The sequence below is a fragment of the Castor canadensis genome, chromosome 5 (genome assembly GCF_047511655.1).
Source record: "Castor canadensis chromosome 5, mCasCan1.hap1v2, whole genome shotgun sequence".
NCBI lineage: Eukaryota > Metazoa > Chordata > Mammalia > Rodentia > Castoridae > Castor > Castor canadensis.
Genome location: NC_133390.1, coordinates 61,762,353 through 61,771,082, shown reverse-complemented (window position 1 = coordinate 61,771,082; position 8,730 = coordinate 61,762,353). Strand labels below are relative to the sequence as shown.

The 8,730-nt window shown below is 46.5% G+C and overlaps 1 protein-coding gene across 6 annotated transcripts in view; it reads right to left on the bottom strand.

Moving 5' to 3' along the window:
• The window catches only part of Boc (BOC cell adhesion associated, oncogene regulated), a 74,740-nt gene extending 68,555 nt beyond the window's left edge, over window positions 1–6,185 (bottom strand). For 3 of the 6 annotated variants that reach the window (XM_074073146.1, XM_074073153.1, XM_020153815.2), the window contains exons 1-2: window positions 5,724–6,185; window positions 1,765–1,856 (exon numbers count right to left, since the gene is read on the bottom strand). The gene's annotated coding sequence lies outside the window, so the exon portion shown is untranslated. Of the gene's footprint in view, window positions 1–1,764; window positions 1,857–4,783; window positions 4,920–5,723 lie in introns of those variants that run through there. The other 3 variants (XM_074073148.1, XM_074073152.1, XM_074073147.1) reach the window with 2 other exon arrangements.
• Between the last annotated feature and the right edge of the window lie 2,545 nt (window positions 6,186–8,730).

The window sequence follows — 8,730 nt, the reverse complement described above, 5'->3', positions numbered from 1 at the left end:
GGCATAGCTATGGAAGGAGAGCTACCGTAACCCCACTGTAAGGTGACAGTCATGAGACAGAAAACAGAAAGTCAAGTGGGAGAGGATTTGTGAAACAATTAAGAGCAGCCTCTGCTTTCACAGAAAACCAATAAACCCAGCACCCCCCAATTTTCCTCTTAATTAACTGTGACCCATACCTAATAAACCTGTTGGAGTTGCAATGTTAGGTAAGTACAGACTAGTAAAGACTCTTGGCTTAGACAAATCTGGAAAAATATTGGCAGAGAAAAGGAAGTGGGGGAGGGTTCTCTTCAAGAATCCCTTTCCAACCCAGTCTGGGTAGGGGTTTCTGAGGCCAGCCACTGCACGGCCCCTCCTCCCCTACCTGTAGCTCCCATCCTGTGTGATGTCCAGTTCTCGGCAGCCCAGGAGGCTTCTGAGCACCTGGAAAGCACAGTGACTTTTATGTCCCTAAAGTAAATTTCCCCTCACCTTCTACTCTGAGCCAAGCAAACTTACTACAAATTGAAAGCTTTTTAGCTGAATTCAGGCATGTTTTCTAGAATTCTCAGTTAAAAATTGGATATAGACGAGAAAGAAAAAAAAAATGGTCACCCATTTCTCCTTTTTCCCTCTGAAGGAGGAGAAGAGGAAGAAGAGGAGGAGGAAGGAGGAGGAGGAGGAGGAAGAAGAAGAAGGAAAACAAAACTACTCTGAACTTGAAATCTCATGTCTCCAGCAAAATTAAGCCTATCATCCATTGAGGAGAAATGAGTATTGGAGGACAAAACAGTGAACAACTCATGTAGGCAGAGATAAAAGAACATTTAGTATTGCCTGTCCAGTCTCTGGCCTGAGATTTTTGTCTCCCTTCCCTCAAGGAGTCTTTCTTAATTGACCCACTGCAAGTTCTTTCACACCAGAGTTTGCATTGCGTTGCTCTGCATTTCCCATCCCTGCAGCAGTGGAATTCAGGATGCCAGGGGCTCTGGGATCGATCCCTGCCAGCCTGTGCCATGCCGCCAGGCAAACAGCATGTACAACAAAAGCCTGTTGAAAGGAAGAATTCTTCAGCCTACACATACTTCATCACCTTCACCTTGTGCAACATTGTCCAAACTAATTTTGGAGGAGAATAACATACTTTCCACTGATCAACCCCTGTGAGTTCTTTTTCTTCAGTCCTACTTAGCCTGCCCATATTCTGCACTTTCCTGTTACTTTCTCAGGCAACTGAATTAAGTTGTTTCTGTATTACAGGCCATGGTGTTTCTGCTATGAGTTCCCCCTACTGCCCAATAATCTTATTCCAAATATTAAAAGCCTTCTTTGAAGATAAGGCCAAATTTGCCATTAGGAAAAGAGAAATTATTTCCTTGTTTTATTTCAGAAAATGGTAAGAAGCAGAATCCCTGTGGTTTTTGTGAGATAAACAATGACCAGTACATCAGACTATGAGGCATTTGCTGTAATATCATTGACAAAAGCATAAACACTTGACTTTCCCCACCCAAACCTAAGCAGGACTTTACCATAGCAAGCTTAGAGAGTCCAAATCTCTCAGTTAATGATTTGTATCCAAGATGTCTGACAGTTCACCTCAGGCTTTAACTAAAAGTATATGAACCACAAGAACCAAACTGACGTCCAGGTTCCACTCAAAACTGGACTCTTCCAACGCTAAAGGCTGAGAAATGCTATGTTCAAGTGGTAACACCAACCAAGAAAAACCACCTGACCCGATAGACCAGAGCTATCAGACCAAGAGCAGAAAAACCTCACCTATGTCTTCTACTTCTTTGCTGCTACCCTCAGATGGTATGAATGTTGAGAAGACTTCATGGGTCATAGGTTCCAGGAAACCTTTTTCAGGACTGAGGAGAAAGAGAATTGTTTCGTCTTGTGAACAACAAAATAAACATAGAGTCCTAAAGTATTTGCCTTTTATAAGGTGCATTGCTATAAACCATAGTAATCCCTTATTAACCCACTTTATGAATAAGAAAACAGAAGGAAACAGTTTTTCTAAGATTATAGGCCTCTTTAAATGTCCAGTTACCTGGCTCCCTGCTAGAACTGAAATGAACAATGGATTAAGAACAATGATTACATTTTACAAAACCATTATCTTTGCATCCAGCAGTACATTTTCATCAACATTCACCAAATATTTCTTTAAAACACAGTACAAGCAGGCCTCGTACATAGTAAGTTGGGCTTACAGGACAAGGTTCTGGGGTGTTAGAGCGGAAGGCAAGGAATGAACCCAGCAAAAATCAAGGCCTGCTACTGTATGGGTCAAGCTGAGCAGAAGGGTCCTATTGAGTTGAATTACCATGAAGCGGAACGAAGTGGGTTGAGAAATTTAGATTTAGACTTGATTGTGAGCTGCTTCACATGATGGATCTATGATGGAGAAAGGCAGGGCAGTGACAGGTAGACAGGGGGGGGCCCAGGCATGTGTCAGCAGTAATTGTCAAGGGCATCAACAAGCACAGTGGTAGCAGGAATGGAAAAGATGGTACAGATGGTAGAGTAACAAAGGGAAGGGCAGGAAGGTCTGGGTAAGCCTAGAGAAGGAATCTATCTGTGCACCTGGATATGTAGGAACAGATGAGCACAGTGGTTATGACTGTTGGAGCTAGGGCTCCAACCTAATCCCACAGGCAGATGGATTCTTTAAACCTTCCTTCCTGTATCATCCATCCGCTTCTCTACCTAGGACCAACCTGGAGGTCTCCAAGGAGGCAAAAATCTTCTTGAGGAATGTTTTTTATAAACACGGATTTCTAAATTAAAAACAAACACCCTCTTCCCTCACACTCCCCAATCCCAAATATTTGATTCAGGCTCACAAATTATGAAAATATTGAGTGTTAGGGTTCCATGTGGGAACACAGTTACGATTTGATTCATTCCCACCAACAGCAAAGTGGCTGGATAGCTAAGTTCTCTTTGAGTCTCTTTGGTCAAAATGCAGAAATACTTGAGGGCTGTCTGTTGAAAACAGTCTACACTTTTATCACAACTGTGTATAAAGTATATATGCACATGCATAAACAAAAACAAGTCATGTTATAGGACGGGATTGTGGGTAATCTTAAAAGCATTTTTGGTAATTAGTAGTAGATGCTTGTGTAATAAAAACAAAATTGAGAGGGACCACTCTTTGGCTAAGCAAAATACTCTCCTAGGACAAGGGTGCTCTCAGCCTGATGTCTGATGCACCATTAAATATTTTCTGAACTGAAGTATGGAGGTGACAAGGAGGTACAAGAAATAAATAAGATTTTTCTACGTGGACATATCACTGTCTTTTCTCTCCCTGCCCAATTTTCCATTTCCTTCCCAGAGAGCAAGGAGGGGATTAGAGTTTGGAGAAAAGAAAGCAAACTCCCAATGTAAAATACCTTTTGGTGTCAGGTTAATACTTTCTTATTCAGAGGCCAAAAAGTACTGCACAGCAATTATCTAGCACACTTGGGTCTTCAGTTGTACTTTGAAAGACATGGAGCTAAACCCTCAATTCATAAACAATACTGTGACTGCTAAAACTTGAACCCAGATCCTCTGTGGCCCTTGGAACACTATGATCCTCGGGCTCACTTCTTGCCCTCTTTTCTTAAGTCCTGGGAGTCTGTGGGGAAGTCAGAGGAATTATTTCATGAGTAAATCCTCCTATTCATCTTAGGCCATGGTAACCACAGACCAGTTGCTGAAGAGAGTGGGGATCCAATACCCTTGAAAAAACACTTCAAAGAAGGTAAAATCTCTGGATTCATTTGAGGGAGAGAAAGGAACATAAATCACGCTCCTTATCATGAGTTGGCCAATCAATTAGCAGTTAAGCAGAATCCTCTCTGTTCTTCCCCTACACCCTCCCTTCCCAGCCCTTGTAGAAGACAGTCCATTCTGGCCTCTTATCAGCCTGCTCCCAACTGCCTGTGGCTTGGGTAGTTTCTCTGGAGTGAATGTCTCTGGCAGTGTTGATCTTGTGAGATATCTTGAAAGATGATAAAAGGAGCAGTGTTTGAGGTCTCAATCCTCAGACTCCATAGGGACAGACTTCTAAAGGGGCAAATTCTGAGCCATAAATCTTCTTGGGGGTAGGCAGTATCAGCGAAGAAGCACAAGGAAGCAACCATGACTTCTTTCATTTTTACCTCTTTGCATAAACTCACTCTGAAAACTCATCTGGCAGGAAAATCATAACTCCACTGATGTTTCCACCTTACCTCTGTCCTGCTGACCCCAAGGTGCTTCTGGAATTGCTGTGGTGACCTCTGGGTCTCAATTATGAGACCATTAAAATGTGCCAATTATAAGACCACAGAAATGCTCCTGGGAAACCTGTTACACATCTCAAAATGGCCAACCTCTTGCCTCAGATTCACTTTAAGTTCAGAAAACAGGTCACCCAGATGTATGGGCATCCCAGCCCCACCCCCTGCAGTCCAAACAGACTGTGTTTTAATATTTTCCATGCTATCCTTGAGAAAATGGAAATAAAGTTATTGGTTATAGCCAAAGAGATGAAAAAGTCGTCACAGGGCTGGGCTGCCTTATTTTAGGACCCAGATGTGGAATTAATCAAAAATGTTTTTACATTCAAGAATTTTAAAAACTACATTCATTAAATGGTCTGTGCTTGCAAAATTCCTGACAACAAAGAAGTAGGTGACAAATGTGTGCTGGTGGGGAACATATGGAGGTGGCACATGGGCCTGAAACCAAAATACACTTTTCAGTTAGTCCATCCATTCAAAAAGGTAACTCCGGGTCAAAAACTTATGCTACTCACTTGAGCTTGCAGGGAAGGGATGGGGTTGCTGCAGAATACCCCACCACACCCAGAAAGTGCCTGTTTGGGATGGCTGGTGTGTGGTTTGGGTATTCTTAGCTCTAAGTGCCACATCTCTAGAGGAGCACAACTCTTGGTTCAAGGGACTCTGCGTCTGCCGCTCCATCTCTGAAACACAGACAAAACCATCTCCGGGTCTACCTGCCTCCCACCCCTCAAAGTCTTCCACTGACCTGGAAAAGTGAACTAACATTGAGCACCTGAAAGTCAAGCAGGCTCTTCAAACCCCAGCAGAAAAATCTTCCTATCCCATTTGTCCTACGGATTCATTTTCCCACCTTCTCACAGTTACACAAACAAAAACTCCCAGAGCACAACCTCGGGTCACACGGTCCCGGCCCCAGAGCCACCTATCCCTGCAGGTAGGGGTGCTTTTCTGAGGCTGTTTAGCAGCTTTCAATGGCTCACGGTGATAACCTCAGTCCGGAGGAGGCATGGGTGTTGCGTGTTGGGTGGATCTGCCAGCTCCGCGCGGCTTCCCCCCATGGCCTGGCTGGGGAGCCGGGGCGCTGGTGTCAGCCTTCGGGGCAAGTTGGGGAGGCTGTCCCGGCCCTCCTTCCACCCGAGCAGCTTCCGGGAACCCGGGCGCGGAACGATCACGACTCGGCCAAGGGAGCCAGATGCCGGGCAGGGATCGAGGCGCCCCGGCGGGGATTTCTCGGTGCCTGGCGGCGTCCGGGCCCCCAGGCGGAGCCGAGCCGGAGCCTCTGAGCTCTGGGACCCAGCTTGGCCGCCGCGCGTCCCCCGCAGCCAGCCGGCCGCTCGCCCGCGCTCCCTCTGCATCGCCCGGCCTGCGGCCGCCCCCCAGCCCCCCTCCCCAAACCGACAAATAAACACAACTTTTTATGAAAAGAAAACAAACTTCAGCGACGTGACTCACCTCTGGTGCAGCCGGCGCCTGGCGAAGGGTTAGCCGGGGGCCCGGGGGCCAGCGGGGTGGGCGCGGGGACAGCCACACAGCACCGCGCCGCGGGGACACACAACACGCACGGTGACACTCGGGGACACAACACACCGGAGAGCGGCCGCAGCGGGAGCAACAAAGGAGCCCGGCACGGAGAAGCTGCCCGCCCGGGAGGGAGGCGGATTGTGAGGACGTGTGGGTCCGTGTCTGTCTGTGTGTCTGTGCGTGTGCGGTGCGCGCGCGGCAGCTGACACCCGCCAGCCGGGACTCAGGATCCCCGCGGCAGGAAGCCGGGACCGCGGCGGTGGCAGCAGCAGAACAAGGCAGGGGACGCCGCGCCCAGCGCACCCGATCCCTCCATATGGAAGAAGCTTTTTTGGATGACTGAACTCGCAAACAATTCCTTCTTTTGCTTCTCCTGCCTAGGAGCCTCCCATTACCGCGCGGGGAGGGGAGGGGGAGCAGAAGGGGCGGGGAGGAGAGGGAGGAGCGAAATGGAGCAGAGAAAAAGTCTTGGAAAGGAAACTGGGGGAAAAAAGAAAAAAGAAGAAGGAAAAGAAAAAACCACACAGTCCCCCAAACTCTAGGGCAGTTTTCGCCTGAACACCCACTTTCTTTCTGCTGAGCCTCCAACTTCTTTCCCTTTCCTATACCAAGAGCATTGTCCTGTGCCTTTCTCCCCCTCAGGGGCAACCTGGATCCTCTTTAGCCTCACCTTGAACCTTTCCTCTTGCAGACACTCCCCTTTTCTCCTGTGGCCCCATGTCTTCTCCCCAGCACTTTGCTGGCACCCACTTATCAATGTCTCCTTCATTCTGCAAACTGTTGGATAAATCACTAAAGCAAACTTGCTGTTATTAAACGTTATGGTTCACCACCCCCCCCAAAAAAAACCCAAAAACAAAAACTGAGGCAGGGACAATAGAGAAAATGACAAGGAAATCTGCCTCCCTCGACCCACTGGGGAGGGTTGGAAGAACCCTTACCTCCATTGAGGATGTAGCAGCCAGGACAAGGGATGGAGGGTGGGTGGAATGGGAGGTAGTGGCTGCAGAGAAATTTAGTTACCTCCTTGTGTGTTGAAGAGAAAACGTCAGAGCAGTAATTCTCAAACTTGGACTGTAGCAGAACTTCCCTGTAAAGTTCATTCCAATGCAGACAGCTGGGCCCCACCTCCAGTTTCTGATTCAGTAGGTCTGGCTGGGCAAAAATTGTCTTTCTAATAAATTCCCAGGGAGGTTGTACTCAGGACCTATACCTTGATCCACTCCACCAGCCCTTTTTTTTGTGTGTGTTGGGTTTTTCTGAGCTAGGGTCTCTCAAACTATTTGCCCTGGCTGGCTTTGAACCACGATCCTCCTGATCTCTGCCACCTGAGTAGCCAGGATTGTAGGTGTCCAGCTCAGGGCCACATTTTAAAAACCCCTCTTCCAGAGTATTGTCATTGTCCCACATCATCATACTGTATCTGAGAAAGCCAAGATCCAGAAGAGTTCAGCCATTTGTTCAAACCAAATCTGAATGTGTGCCAGGGTGGAGAGGAGGCTGGTCTGGAAGGAGTGGGTGTCAGGCAGGCCAAGAGCAGGGAGAATGGAAGTGCTGCTTTCCCTTGGTGGCAGGATAGCTGCACTGGGAGTCAGAAAGCCACTGTGTGACTTTGAAAAAGTCATTAACCTTTCTGGGCCATGGTTTTGTTTTCTGTTGTTTTAGTTCCCATCAGTGAAAATACATACTTTACACTAAGTGTATGAATCCGATTGAATCTAAAGCAACAGGTGTTTTAGAGGACAAAAAAAAATGTATTTTGTTCCTTATTTTGCAGTATTTTTTCATCTACATTTGTTGATTCAAGTAGGAGCTAGTTTCTGTGTTGGCTTATCTGGTACTTTGGGCTCTGCTGTGCCTGCATTGTTGGGCGTGACCCTATAGTAAAGTAGATCAAGTGAGCCATTTCCAACAAGAAGGTGAGAGGGCTCTGAGCTCCCTCTTTGAAACTCTCACCTTCTCTCTTAATCTTCAACAATCTCTCATAATATTTGTCAGTATCTGTTTTTCTCTCTGTTCAATTAACAATGTTAGCTTACACCTTCTCATTATCCTCCTTCTGAGGGACAATTCAGGACTACAAGGCCTGGGGACCACCCTGGGTACAGAACTCTTAAGTCCCCAAGCTAAGCCAGTCTTCCGCTAAAACACTGCCTCTCCCAGAGTCCCAAGCAAGGTCCAGCTTTCTGTTCTTCAAAGACAGATTCCAAGTACAACTTCCACCAATGATGACTAGATGACAATGAGAACAAGACGCATAAAGTTCTCAGGTTGATTTTTCTGTATTCTTACAGAGATGTTCCCTACCTGTTCACGTTGACTTTCTCCTGGGACTCTCCATTCTCTCTGTTTTGTTTTTTGGGTCCACATACTCTGGATTCTGAGTCAAAGTGTCAGTGCTTATCAACATCATTTAGGCAGGAGAATAACCCATGGCATCCCAGATATGTTTATTGTTTATATAGCTCTTTGTATTAATGTGATTGTGTTTATTGTTACAACTCCTGTAAGCTCATGTATCTCTCCCCACTGCCCTCTGCCTAGAGCATTTCCTTGCCTACTTCTCCCCTTCTCTCTGTTAGTTTCCCTATCCTAACCTGCTCTGCCTTACTCCAGCACCCTAGCTATCTCTAAACAGGTTGAGTCTGGGCTGATGACATGACCTTTGCTACTCTCCATTCCGCTAGAGATGATTTATCTCTGACATCCTGTATTTGGGGGGACTTTATGGGCACCCATTAAGAAGGAAGCTTTTTTTTTTATGCTGGAAGGAGTATGGGGGGAGAATGAGTAGGGACTGTCAGTCTGTGTAAGTTGCTATGCCATTAGGCTGTGCAGAATAAACTGGTAGGAATCCAGTGAGTGACAAACGTGAAAAGATGTCCCATCCTTAGTCTACTGCAAACACACTCCCTGTATCATATAAATAGGAGTCTTC